Source organism: Pongo pygmaeus, chromosome 19, assembly GCF_028885625.2.
Source record: "Pongo pygmaeus isolate AG05252 chromosome 19, NHGRI_mPonPyg2-v2.0_pri, whole genome shotgun sequence".
NCBI lineage: Eukaryota > Metazoa > Chordata > Mammalia > Primates > Hominidae > Pongo > Pongo pygmaeus.
This window is the reverse complement of record NC_072392.2, coordinates 82,365,665-82,379,435: the sequence shown is the minus strand read 5'-3', so window position 1 is coordinate 82,379,435 and position 13,771 is coordinate 82,365,665. Positions and strand designations below refer to the sequence as shown.

General features: G+C 43.2%; 1 protein-coding gene across 1 annotated transcript in view; it reads left to right on the top strand.

The window, feature by feature from the left end:
• The window catches only part of ERN1 (endoplasmic reticulum to nucleus signaling 1), a 90,894-nt gene that overhangs the window by 17,508 nt on the left and 59,615 nt on the right, over positions 1–13,771 (top strand). The gene's annotated exons all lie outside the window — the stretch shown is intronic.

Genomic DNA, 13,771 nt, shown 5'->3' with positions numbered 1-13,771 from the left:
TCATGCCCTTGGGGAATGCCCCACCCATCAGGAACCTCCGTGTGTTCAGCTGTGCAGAAGCTTTTCCCAACAACTTTTTAAAGTTAATTAGCATTATCCCCATTTTATGGATGAGAAACTGAAGGCACAGAGAGGTAAGTGATTGCCTGAGGTGGTCTGGCTCCAGAATCTACCTTTTTAACAACCACATTATACTGCTCAGGAACTACACTGAACTTAACAAGTATCTATTGAATCGTTTAGCAGCAGCATCATAGGTGAGTTTCCAAATGATTGAAATACAATCCCATAACTTAAAATGTAGTAATGTTTACTGACAGTCTCCTCAGCAGTTATACTCTGCTTCCTTCTTCTTCTTCTTTTTTCTTTCTTTTTTTTTTTTTTTTTTTGAGACAGAGTCTCGCTCTGTCACCCAAGCTGGAGTGCAATGGTGCAATCTCAGCTCACTGCACTGTCCACCTCCTGGGTTCAAGTGATTCTCCTGCCTCACCCACTCGAGGAGCTGGGATTACAAGTGTGTGCCACTGTGTCTGTCTAATTTTTGAGTATTTAGTAGAGATGGGGTTTCACCATGTTGGCTAGGCTGGTCTTGAACTCCTGACCTCAAGTGATCTGCCCACCTTGGCATCCCAAAGTGCTGGGATTACAGGCATGAGCCACTGCACCCAGCCACTGCTTCCTTCTTGAACACCACGAGCCAAACATATTTTAACTCTTCCTTAATTATTCCTGATTGTCTCCTAGCACCAGTTGTTACATTATTGCTGTCTGCCCATGAGGGTAAGAGATGAGTAGCAATGGAGGTAAGAGATGAGGAGCAGTGGATTATCAGGTTTTTGAGTTTTGTTTACTTCCTGATGATTTCTTTGGCTGCCACCAATTTTTTTTTAATTAAATAATCTCCCTTAATATTTGTATAACTCTTACTTTTGAAATTCTCAATATTTGTTTTGCTTTGTGTTTAGAGAGATGTTGCTATTCTTCAGTTTTTAAAAGAAAAAACAAATGTGGAAGCTTAGCCACCTTGCCCCACAATCCAGATGCCCAGGTCCACTTCTGGGGCCTAGAGAAGATGGTGATAAGATTGGATGACCTGGCCGGGCGTGATGGCTTATGCCTGTAATCCCAGCACTTTGGGAGGCTGAGGTGGATGGATCACCTGAAGTCAGGAGTTTGAGACCAGCCTGGCTAACATGGTGAAACCTCGTTTCTACTAAAAATACAAAAAATTAGCTGGGCATGGTGGCATGTGCCTGTAATCCCAGCTACTCGGGAGGCTGAGGCAGGAGAATCGCTTGAACCCAGGAGGTGGAGGTTGCCGTGAGCCGAGATTGCGCCATTGCACTCCAGCTTGGGCAACAAGAGTGAAACTCTATCTCAAAAAAAAAAAGAGATTGGATGACCTCCAGGCTAGGCAGAAGCCTGACCGGGGTAGTGACTTTAGAAAGAGAGATTGCTGGGAAAACTGAGAATGACAGCAGAGAATATCCTTTATAGGATCATTATAGCCATTCCACAATGTGTACATGTATCAGAACATCATGTTATATACCATAAGTATATATAAATTTTATATGTCAATGTAAAAAATAAAAACAAACTTTTAAAAAATATTTTATAATATGGTCCCTTGCCCATTCCTGCCTGGGGCAGCCATTTTTCCCTTTTCATGAGGGAGTTCTTCCTTTGATGTCTGGAAAGGCCTCCTCTTTGAGCCCATAGGTTTGCTATCTTCTGGTTGGTAATTCTTTCCTGCTTCTGTTTCCTGCCGACCACTTGATAAGCTGGAGAAAGCAACGTTGTTCGCTCTTGGCCGGTTCCTCATGCTTTGCCCCTTTTTCTGAGTCCTGTTTTCGAGCCTCAACTCGGAAGGTTTGGTTGTGCCGGCACAGTCTTCCCAGCAGTTTCTTGTGCTTTCCAATCTCTATTCAAACGTGTGAGGATGCATAAAGATCGCCTCTCAGGGAAGCCTAGATAATAGAAAACCTGTGCTGAAATTACAGAAATCTGATGTAATATTGACATGAAAAAGTCAGTATCAGAATATGCTTTCTTTTGTGTGAGCATCTTATTCCTACCAAGTGAAGCAGTCATAGCTTACTGTGTGGGGCCCATCAGTTTATGCTTGGTCATTAAAATGGTCCTTACAGTTCAAAGGAGTTGTCCTGTGCTGATCAGTAATGCGTGTTTCCTTGGCACTGACATTAAAAGAATGTTGGCTTCATCAAAGGAATTGGCAGTGGCTACATTATCATCATCTTCATCAAAGAACATTTTTTAAAACCATTAGAACTGGGCTGTTCAGGAGATCTATTATATAACATGGTGACTGTAGTTAATAACAACATATTATATACTTGAAAATGGCTAAGAGAGTAGATTTTAAATGTTCTCACCACAAAAAAATGATAAGTATATGAGGTAATGGGATATGTTAATTAGCTTGATGTAGCCATTCCACAATGTATACATACATCAGAACATCATGTTGTACACCATAAGTATATATAATTTTTCTATGTCAGTGTAAAAAATAAAAACAAACTTTTTTTTAAAAGACTGGTTTGGGTAAGTGTGTATTGTAGGAATTTTTTTTATGGTGGCTAAAGCTGTGACCTTTGACCTTTTGTTGTGTTATTCCCACCCACTTAGATGTACAGTGGGATCTCAGGAATTTTCATGCTGAACATTTTTTAAAGACCCCTCCCTGTATAATTTGCAGTGCCATTTGGTATATTGGGTTTCTATAGAGACTCTAAAAATTACATTTTGGTCTCATCCAAAAGATCCAACCCTCATATCAAAGTGGAGTGCTGATCTTCATCTACCCCAGCAGGATTCAAAGGGGGAGCTTCAGGCCTGAAGTAATTTAGGCTTTGGCCCTCAGTGAACCATGATTTAAAGTAGTGAAATTATAGTGTGGCATAGTGGGCAAAAGGACTAGACGGGGAGGCGGAGACCTTGGTTCCAGTCCTGTGTCTATGGTTAACTGTCTGTGGTGCCCTGGGCAAGTCACTTCACCTCTCTGAGCCTTGATTTCTTTTCCTGTGAAATGAGAGGGTTGGGTAAGGTAATCTGTTCGGTCGTTTTCATCTCAAAAATTACACATCCCAGAAGCAGTAAACAGTCCCTACTGGTTGATCTGCGTTGTGTGGAGCCGCATGGACTTAAAGGATTATCCAGCTAATTGGAGAGAGGAAGGTGGTATGGTGGCCTGGGCCGGTAGAGAAGTGTGTGATCCTCAAATCAACTTCAAACAATGGGGGTCCTGGCTGGCAGAAGTCAGTCAAGCCAGATATCTCAACTCGGGGTGTATTTCATAGTACTTCTTTTCTAGCCTAAAGTTTGGCAACATCTGGCCAGTGTAGGTAGCAATTATGTCATAAATACAGTTGTTTGTAGATAATTTTAATTTAACTAGAGTATTTTTCCACTTTCTACTTGACTCTCCTGTCTACTCCTCTACTGTCCCCTGCAAGAAATTCCTAACTAAATATGAGGAGCAAAATTGACAGTTTCAGATTAGTTGCTGTTACCAGGACTGAAAAACTTGGTATGTAATTAAATTTTTTTTCCCTTGGGGTTTCTACATGAGGACTTCTTTTTTTTTCTATTTTTTTTTGAGATGGAGTTTCCCTCTTGTCACCCAGGCTGGAATGCAATGGCACGATCTTAGCTCACTGCAACCTCTGCCTCCCGGGTTCAAGTGATCCTTCTGCCTCAGCCTCCCAAGTAATTGGGATTACAGGTGCCCGCCACCACGCCCAGCTAATTTTTTGTATTTTTAGTAGAGATGGGGTTTCCCCATGTTGACCAGGCTGGTCGCGAACTCTTGACCTCAGGTGATCCACCTGCGTCGGCCTCCCAAAGTGCTGGGATTACAGGCGTGAGCTATTGCACCCAGCCAGGACTTCTTAATAGTAGATCTAACTGCACATAAGTAGACATATTCAAATGGATAAAATTTGGCCTTTTGTAAGGCTGATGGTGCACATACAAATTTATAGTCTGTCAGGCCTGTATTAGTTTAGTTTGTTTAGGATGTTTCTCCATTAAAGTAAATTAGCCCAATACGTTTCTCGGTTGTTACTAGATATCAGTTGATGTTGTTTCCCTTTAGCAAAGACAACAAAATAGACTAGTGACACCTGCATTCTAAAGCTCAGCCACTAAATGAGCATGTAACCTTGGGTTTCAGTTTTCATATATGTAAAGTGTGGGATTTGGCTTAGCTCCCCAGGTATCCTGAGGGACCTTAGGGATTTGATACCACCCTAAGAAAAAGGGCTTGTTTTCCTAACCACATCAGGGAAAAGGATTTCATGTAGCACCATTCATGTCCAGATATATTTCTTCTTCCAATGATGGCAATATAAGATGATGGCAGAGCAACTACGAACATAAACAGAACTGCAAATGGTTGAACTCAGACACTCAGCCCAGGCCCCAAAACCAGTTTGGGGGGAACTATATTCACCTATTATAAAAGTAGCATACCTTTGCATTCAGGAATACAGTGGATTTATGAGGTACTTTTTTTTTTTTTATCAGACCTATTAAAGGAGGACAGTAGCCTAAACTGAAGAAGAGTCCTAACTGTCTTGGGTGGTGGTTAATTACACCATACGCCAGACTTGCCACAAACACTGAAAGTTTAACTCTCTCAGCTGCTTAGTTTGGAAACCACACAGTGCTGTTCAGTTAGGCCTTGGCCTTTACTGCATCCCAGCTAGACACTTGACTCCCATCCAAAGCAAATGTCATGGTTGCCTTTATTGACTTAATATCAGGAAACATAATAGTCGATAGACTGGTTAGAAGGAACTGTATGGTTGATGGATTATTGCTGACCTACACGCAGGTAAACGAATTATAACAGAATTTGGAATGATTTACTAGTGGACTGAAATCTTTAAAACAGTAAGACTTTTGTTTGTGTCTATGGCTGATGTTTTAATTCGGTTCTGAATGTTCTTCCATAGACGGGAGATTAAAAGTAGTGAAATTTCTGTTACTTACTGTTCAGGTGGCTGCATAGAAATCTCCTTATTTGGGTATAAGTACTTTGCTGTAGTATGTGTAAATGAGATGAGGGTCAGGGAACAGGGTTTGATTTGAATAAAAATCTTTTTTGTAGGCCAGCTGGTCAAGCCTGTAATCCCAGCACTTTGAGAGGTGAGGCGGGAAGATTGCTTGAGCCCAGGAGTTCAACACCAGCCTGGGCAACATAGTAGGACCCCATCTCTACAAAAAATGAAATAAAAAGCCAGGCATAATGGTGCATGCTTGTAGTTGCAGCTACTCGGGAGGCTGAGGTGGGAGAATCGCTTGAGCCCGGAGGTCGAGGCTGCAGTGAGCCATGATTTGTGCTGCCGCACTCCAGCCTGGGTGACAGAGCAAGACCCTGTTTCAAAGAAACAAACAAAACAAAATTTTTTTGTATCTGTCTTAGTTAGGCCTTTACTTAACTTCAAAGATAGTCCTTTGTGAGTGGAGAGTTGAGCCCCTCCTGATCATTGTGAGGCTTTTACTCTGAGGGCTTGCTTTAATCATTGAGAGAGTTTTATGTCATGGGCCTTTGCACTTACTAGGCACTGATTTCAGTGTTCTACTGCTTTGGTGAATTTTTGATGTCTTTTTGGCCATGATCAGACAGTCTCCTACTATGTGATGAAATGGTATTAGAAAGCGGTACTCTGCTGGCTGCCTTTATAAAGCAGAGAATCACAAATGGCCAGGCTTTGAGTTTATGGTCTGAGATAGATAATATTGCTGCAAGTAGAAGAATTGTAGACACAGATGTCCTCGTTTTGAATATCCTTTAGTGCCTTTCAGGGGTCTGTGTTATAGAATACCATTTTGAGGTACTTCTTCCTGTTGTTTTGATGTTACTGCACAGGTTGAGTGAGAGAGAGAGAGCTTGTGTGTGTGTGTGTGTGTGTGTGTGTGTGTGTATAAGATACCCTGTAGGACTGGTGTCCTATGAGAGAGACAGCGAGCCTGTGTGTGTGTGTGTGTGTGTGTGTGTAAGAAACCCTGTAGGACTAGTGTCCTGTTATGGCATGACAGAAAGTGTCTTACTGGTATCTCTTAAAATTAGCTGATCCATCCTGTGGCTTTCAGCCGGTTATAGCCAGAAGAATAATCCAGTCTATTTGCCATTACTCATTATTAACCCCTACTTTCTTATCCATCTAGACAGCACCCCTCACCACATCCACATGTGTGGTGGATCAGCCTTATCTTGCCTTTTTTGATAGGTGCTTTGGCATAGGCATATTCCCCTGTGTAGCATGCCCTTCCCACCTCCAAGCATGATTGCCGAGGTTAATAATTATAAGCTCTAATTCCTTAGCACATTCTAATCCACTTGAAATCATTATTCTACATTTAGCAACATGCACTTTTAATTGTTCTCAAGATTTCATATGTCCTAACTGGGCAGTAAAACAAAATATCTTGGAAATCTTTCTTATATAATCCTTCTCTCACTTGCATAACCTGTTTCAAGTCTTACCTTTAATACTGTAATATGTATTCATTAGCCAACTAAAAGGAACCTTAACGCCAATTTATTGCTTTACCTCTGTGCCAACCATCCAGTAGATTTGAATCCTGGCAAGGAACCCTGCACTGCAAGAGGCAGCCTGGCTGTTGTTGGCAGGTTGCATGTTCCAAGAACTGAGGTACACATGGTATTGTATGATATTCTATTGTCCTTGCTCAAATTATGTAAGTATTTTTAGTTTGGAGGAATGGTTTTCTTTCTTTCTTTTTTTTTTTTTTTTTGAGATGGAGTTTTGCTCTTGTCGCCTTGGCTGGACTGGAGTGCAACGGCATGATCTCGGCTCACTGCAACCTCCGTCTCCCAGGTTCAAGCGATTCTCCTGCCTCAGCCTCCCAAGTAGCTGGGATTACACCATGCCTGGCTAATTTTTGTATTTTTAGTAGAGACGGGGTTTCACCACGTTGGCCAGGCTGGTCTCGAACTCCTGACCTCAGGTGATCCGCCCACCTCGGCCTCCCAAAATGCTGGGATTACAGGCGTGAACCACTGCGCCCGGCTGTTTTCTTAACCTTAAATAAATAAAACTAAAGTTGGGATTATGCAATATAACGGTAATCCAATGAACGTAGAGGACTATTAGCAAAACAAACAAAAACACACACACACACACACACAAACCAGCCTCTGAACAAATTCTAGACATTGGTGTGATATTCCTAAAACAAATTTTTATTATTAGCCAGATGATTATATAAACTTCTGGTCTGTTGGAGTGGAAGTGGGATGGGGAGAAGATTCATAGAAAAGATTTTTATTTTAAGTCTTTTTTTTTTAAATTTTTTTTTTAAGCTTATGCCTGTAATCTCAGCAACTCAGGAGGCTGAGGTGGGAGGATTGCATGAGGCCAGGAGTTCAAGACCAGCCTGGTCAATGTAGTGAAACTCCCGACTCTACAAAAAATTTAAAAATTGGCCAGGCTTGTGTCACACACCTGTAGTCCCAGCTACTTGGAAGACTGAGGGGAGAGGATTGCTTGAGCCTCAGGGCTGCAGTGAGCTCTGATCGCTCAACTGCACTCCTGCCTGGGTGACAAAGCAAGACCTCATCTCAGAAAAAAGAAGAAAAGAGAGAGGGTTGTACAGTTGGGTTGGACTTGATCCATTTACATGCCACCTGAGAAGTGTGTGACTCTCTTGTTCACAATTGTAGGTTTTCTGTGTTTGTGTGTTTGTGTGTACACGACTTTTTTTTTTTGCATTGGTAAGATGCTCCAGTTTTGTAAATGGAGCAGAGATTATAAACCTCGTTTAAGCATAGATCACTGGAAAACTGTGGGTATGGAACACGTGTGCATTACACTGTATCTTCCCACTGACTTAGAAGTGAAAAGTCTGTGCCATTTTAATAATCTTATTTCTGACTCTTTTTTTTTTTTTTTTTTTTTAAGATGGAGTCTCTCTCTGTCACCCAGGCTGGAGTGCAGTGGTGCGATCTTGACTCACTGCCTTCCTCCTGGATTCAAGCGATTCTTCTGACTCAGTCTCCTGAGTGGCTGGGATTACAGGTGTGCACCACCACACCTGGCTAATTTTTGTATTTTTAGTAGAGACAGGGTTTCACTATGTTGGCCAGGCTGGTCTCGAACTCCTGACCTCAGGTAATCCACCTGCCTGGGCCTCCCAAAGTGCTGGGATTACAGGCATGAGCCACCATACCTGGCCCTGACTGACCCTTGTTATCAGGTAGTCAACCTGGGAATCAGTTCTTGAAATGTATGTCTGAAATTGACAAGCTGCATTTTTTTTTGGCAAAAGCAACATTTCTGAAACCCCTGATAAGGAACATTCAGCTTTCATACCTTCTGCATCTCAGAGGAGCTTGCAGGGTCTTCCCTGCTGTACTTATCATTGCAGGGGGCAACAGGGCGGTGGTAAGTGGAAACAAGCCAAAACTTCAGTGATAAGGCTGCTGAAATCAAGCCCTGTGTTTTTTGTTTGTTTGTTTGTTTGTTTTATTTTGAGACAGGGTCTGGCTCTGTTGCTCAGGTTAGAGTGCAGTAGCACTGTCTTGGCTCACTGCAACCTTTGCCTCCCAGGCTCAAGCAATCCTCCCTCGTTGGCGTCCTGAGTAGCTGGGACTACATACATAAACCACACACCTGGCAAATTAATTTTTTTTTTTTTTGTCAAGATGGGGTCTCCCTGTATTGCACAGGCTGGCCTGAAACTCCTGGGCTCAAGCAATCCTCCCGCCTGGCCCTCCCAAAGTATTGGAATTACAGGAGTGAGCCACCATGCCCAGGAAGCTGTGGGTTTTTTGCTGGTTGTTCTCCAGCCACTGATGACCTTGCCTCCCTGCCTGACCAGTCAGTCCCAAATGCAAGTTTAGAAACTGGTGGTTTTTTGTTAGAGGCCATTTCGTTTGTTTTTGTGCTGTTTGAACAACTGTCTGCCCCTGTGTCCATAATTCTCTTTACTGAAGACTTTTTCTAAATGAAGTTATTTCAGAAGGCATTTAAGAAAATATTTTTTTCTTACCTGAAATATATATAGGTAGTTAATTAATGCAAGAGCCCTAACAATTAGCTGAATTCACAATATTAGGGAATGATTAAATTGTTGGTGATGTACCTTTCAATCATCTCTGCATAAGCAGTTGATAGCCACTTCTGTATCTTTGTAGTAAATGCAGAGTGAATGGTGGATTTTATGAATGGGGAAGCTGCTGGATTTTGTGTAACATTGCTTTTTTTTTTTTTTTTTTTTGAGATGGAGTCTCACTCTGTTGCCCAGCCTGGAGTGCAGTGGCGTGATCTCGGCTCACTGCAGCCTCCACCTCCTGGGTTCAAGCGATTCTCCTCCCTCAGCCTCCCAAGTAGCTGGGATTACAGGTGACTGCCACCACACCCAGCTAATTTTTGTATTTTTAGTAGAGACAGGGTTTCACCATGTTGACCAGGCTGGTCTTGAATTCCTGACCTCAAGTGATCCGCCCACCTTGGCCTCCCAAATGTGCTGGGATTACAGGTGTGAGTCACCACGTCCAGCCGTAACATTGCTTTATGATCAGAGCATTGAACATCAGGATCCAGTGCTGGTCATGTGTTGGCTTTCATGGGAGGGAGACTCCTGCTGCAGTCCAGCTGAGTAGGGCTGCAGTGAGGACCCTTATACTGCTGAAGCCCACTAAGTGACACATGCTGGACAGAGTCTGATGTCTGAGGGGACCAATTAGCTAATGGATGTTTAGTTTTAGGCTAGACTAGATGCCTGCCACTACCCTTCCCACCCTCCACAGTTACTGTTGGTTACTTCCTACAAGTCACCATCAAAGCCAGGAGTATATATTCTACTTTTTTTTTTTTTAACCTCCCAACTACTAGTTTTAAAACTGAATCAAATTTCAAATAGTTGTTAACTTGAAACAGATCTGCAGACTCGACATTTTCTTTCCATTTTCAGGCTCTCTGGAAACCAGTGTGTGTGCCGTAGGGTATATTGCTTGTAGAGAAAAGTGAGCACTGAGGACTGAAATGGCTGGGCAAAGACAAGGCACAAGTTCATCTTTGTGAAGCAGCATTTTTCAGTGTTCGGGTACAAATAGTTCTCAGCTGTGCTCAGTATCACACAAGGCATCTGGAAGCATGTTTAATTCATGTTAGCTATAGCAACTACATTTGAACTCAGGCATGTTCATGCTTTTAAAAATACCAGAGGGGAAAAAGCCAGAAAATTTGTCATTTTTATTTGCCTTATGAGAGAATAACACTGTTCCGAGTGGCTCCCAGGAGTTTCGATTTGGTACAGTTGAGAGCCTTGAGAAGAGAAGAACCTGCCAATTGTAATGCTTTGTGGCATTTCTGTAGACACTGTGATTGACAGAATTCTCAGTTGCCAAATTCAGCTTCTCTCTAAACTTTGTATTTTTGAGATTTTTCCAAGACTAAGTTAGTCATGTGATTAGTGTTGTTGTTGTTTTTGTTTTTGAGACAGAGTCTTGCTCTGTTGCTTAGGCTGGAGTGCAGTGGCATGATCTTAGCTCACTGCAACCTCCGCCTCCTGGGTTCAAGCAATTCTCCTGCCTCAGCCTCCCAAGTAGCTGGGATTGCAGGTGTCTGCCACCAGGCCTGGATGATTTTTTAGTATTTTTTTTAGTACAGACGGGGTTTCACCATGTTGACCACGCTGGTCTCAAACTCCTGACCTCGGGTGAACTGCCCGCCTTGGCCTCCCAAAGTGCTGAGATTACAGGCATGAGCCACTGGTCCCGGCCATGATTAGTGTTTCATTCTGATCCATAAGCCAACCGTAGACAGTTGCTCTTCCAGTGGCTTCCAAGATGCTCAGACAAGGCAGGTGGCTTTTGTTTCCACTAGTGCTTCCACTAGTAGCAAAGGAGCACTGGTATGTTTTGGTAAATATTAACCCTTTTAAATATTAATACTGTGATAAGATATACTTGGGGGCACTTAGTTCATTATGGTTGTACTGTAGGCTTTAATAACAGCAAACTTCTTATTCTTGGATGCATACATTCTTGTTGGGAGACCCATGTGTTTTTAAACTCTGGTCCCTTGTTTGGTGGAGATTAATGATCAAAGGTGGCTGACTTGCCTACTATCCTGAGGTGGAAAGTGCTTCACGTGGAACTTAGGCACTTGCCGGAGCTCCTTTAAATTCAAGCCTCTCTCCTACCTGCTAGCTTGTCCATCTCCTTTCTACTTTGTGAAAAATTCACTACAGACTAGCAAATCATATTATTGGAAGTTTAAAAAATGAGAAAAGAAGAAATATTGCTGTAATTTTGCAGTATTGTTTTCCCTTTCTTTTTTTTTTTTTTTTTTTTTTTGGAGACAGAGCCTCACTCTATCCCCCAGGCTGGTGTACAGTGGCGCGAACTCGGCTCACTGCAACCTCCACCTCCTGGGTTCAAGTGATTTCTTCTGCCTCAGCCTCTCGAGTAGCTGGGATTACAGGCACCCATCACCACGCCCGGCTAATTTTTGTATTTTTAGTAGAGACGAGGTTTCGCCATGTTGGCCAGGCTGGTCTCGAACATCTGACCTCAAGTGATCTGCCTGCCTCGGCCTCCCAAAGTGCTGGGATTACATGTAGGCATGAGTCACCGCGCCTGGCCCTTTTTTTCCCTTTTTCTGTCTGCATTTTTCCTCATTGGGTGTGTGGTGGGGACTGTTTGGGCTGCAAGTGACAGAAACCTAATTCTAACAGGCTTAAGCAAAGAGGGGAATTTATTGTAAGGACTGGAGGGTCTCTGAGCCCAAGGGCAAGAACTTAGCTGGGCCTGAGGAGCTGTGGAAGCCAGGGTGGGCTCTCCCAGTCTTTTCAGTCATGTTTCTTCTTAGGCTGCTTTCTGTTTCTGTGTCTGTCTCATTCAGCTTTTTCCATGTGGCAGAAAACACATTCACAGAGCTCTCTGAAGTTTAATTTCCATTTCATTTATTTATTTATTTATTTATTTATTTATTTATTGAGACACAGTCTCACTCTGTCACCCAGGCTAGAGTGCAGTGGTGCAACCTTGGCTCAGTGTAACCTCCCTGAAAACTCCACCTCCCAGGTTCAAGCAATTCTCCTGCCTCAGCCTTCTGAATAGCTGGAAATACAGGCACATGCCACCATGCCTGGCTAATTTTTGTGTGTTTAGTAGAGATGGGTTTTTACCATGTTGGCAAGGCTGGTCTCGAACTCCTGACCTCATGTGATCCGCCTGCCTTGGCCTTCCAAAATGTTGGGATTACAGGCGTGAGCCACCGTGCCTGGCCTTATTTCCACTTTAGCCACCCAGAGTTTAACTCACTTTCTTGTGTGGCCTCCCAAGACCTGTTGTACAGAGTGGTTATTCCTGTGGTAACTTTGCGGGGTGGAGGAGGGCTCAGCAGGGATTTCCACTTCTTGGCCCCAGGTATGCATAATTTGCCCTTTCATCCTTTCACTTATTCATCCTCCAAACTGTCACACCTAACATAATCCAGCCATCCCACACCAAGCTGCACACCCATTCCCCCTCCTCAGTGGCAGACAGCCCCAATTCACTCAGCCCCTGTTTACTCATGGACTCCCGGTGGCCTTGTCATAGGGCCACAGTTCTCCAGGCCCAGGTACCTGTGGTTCAGGTGGCTTGTCACCATCTGGACCCTCTGGGCTGAAATAATTCTAACCACTCCCAAACAGTGACCTCTGCATCCCCGGCTAGGGCAGATACCACCCTTGAGGCTTATGTTTTCCTAGCCGATTCCTACTCTGATATTAATTTCCTAGTTCCAAGGGTACAATTAAAAGCACTCTTCTTCCTCAGACTTGAGGCTTTGCACAGAGTAGACTCGGTAGCTGGCAACACAGCTTGCTGTCCTTTCTCCCATTCCAGGGAGTGAGCCCAGGCCCTGGCCCTGGGCAAAGCGAAGACGTGGGATGTGCAAAGTTCTGGCAGCCATTTCACTCCCTCCGTTGGTGGGTCTCCACCACGGAAAAGGAATACGGGACCCCAGAGTATTTGTCCTGCCACCTCAGGCTGCCCCAGAGAGAGCCTGTGGGGCCTTCCCTTTGAAGGATTAAGTAGGCGTCCTGGTTCTTACCGAGAGTAGCCGGGCCTTCTGGGATCAGGCCCCCATGCACAAATAACCCCAGTCCTTTTACATTTAATGCTGCTTACTTCTGTATTTCAAAAATAGCGTTTGTGCCAGAATTCAAACTGTTGCAGTATAAGCAAGTTGCATTGGCATGTTTTTTTTTTAATTGAAGACCCGGGGAAAAAGCTATTTTCAGGATAGTATGTGACAAAGGAAGAGAAAATCTCATTACAAGAGTGGGGTTGCTGAAGGGACCCCTACCTCAAAAGGGAAATCTTATCCAGGAAACCTTACCAGCTGTCACCTGCATATGCGTCCATGTGTGTACATGTGCACGTACACCTGCTCCCATGGAAACCCTGTGGAATGAGGGTACAATTCCTAGCAAAGCCAGAAGACAGGTAGGCAAAAAAAAAAAAAAATCTGTCCAGTATAATTGTAACCACAGTGGTTATCAAATCTTGGATTCTATATTTAATTGATAATGTGTATAAGCATTTTTCTATATTGTAGATTTTTCCAAGTGTTATTTTAATGATAATTATTCCACTGAACATATGTCTTTATTTATCTTAGCCATTTAGATATTATTGGAAATTTGGTTCTTTCCAGTTTTTGTGTTTATAAGTGGGACGTCATGAGTATCATCGTGCACAGAACTTTTTCCATTTCTGGAG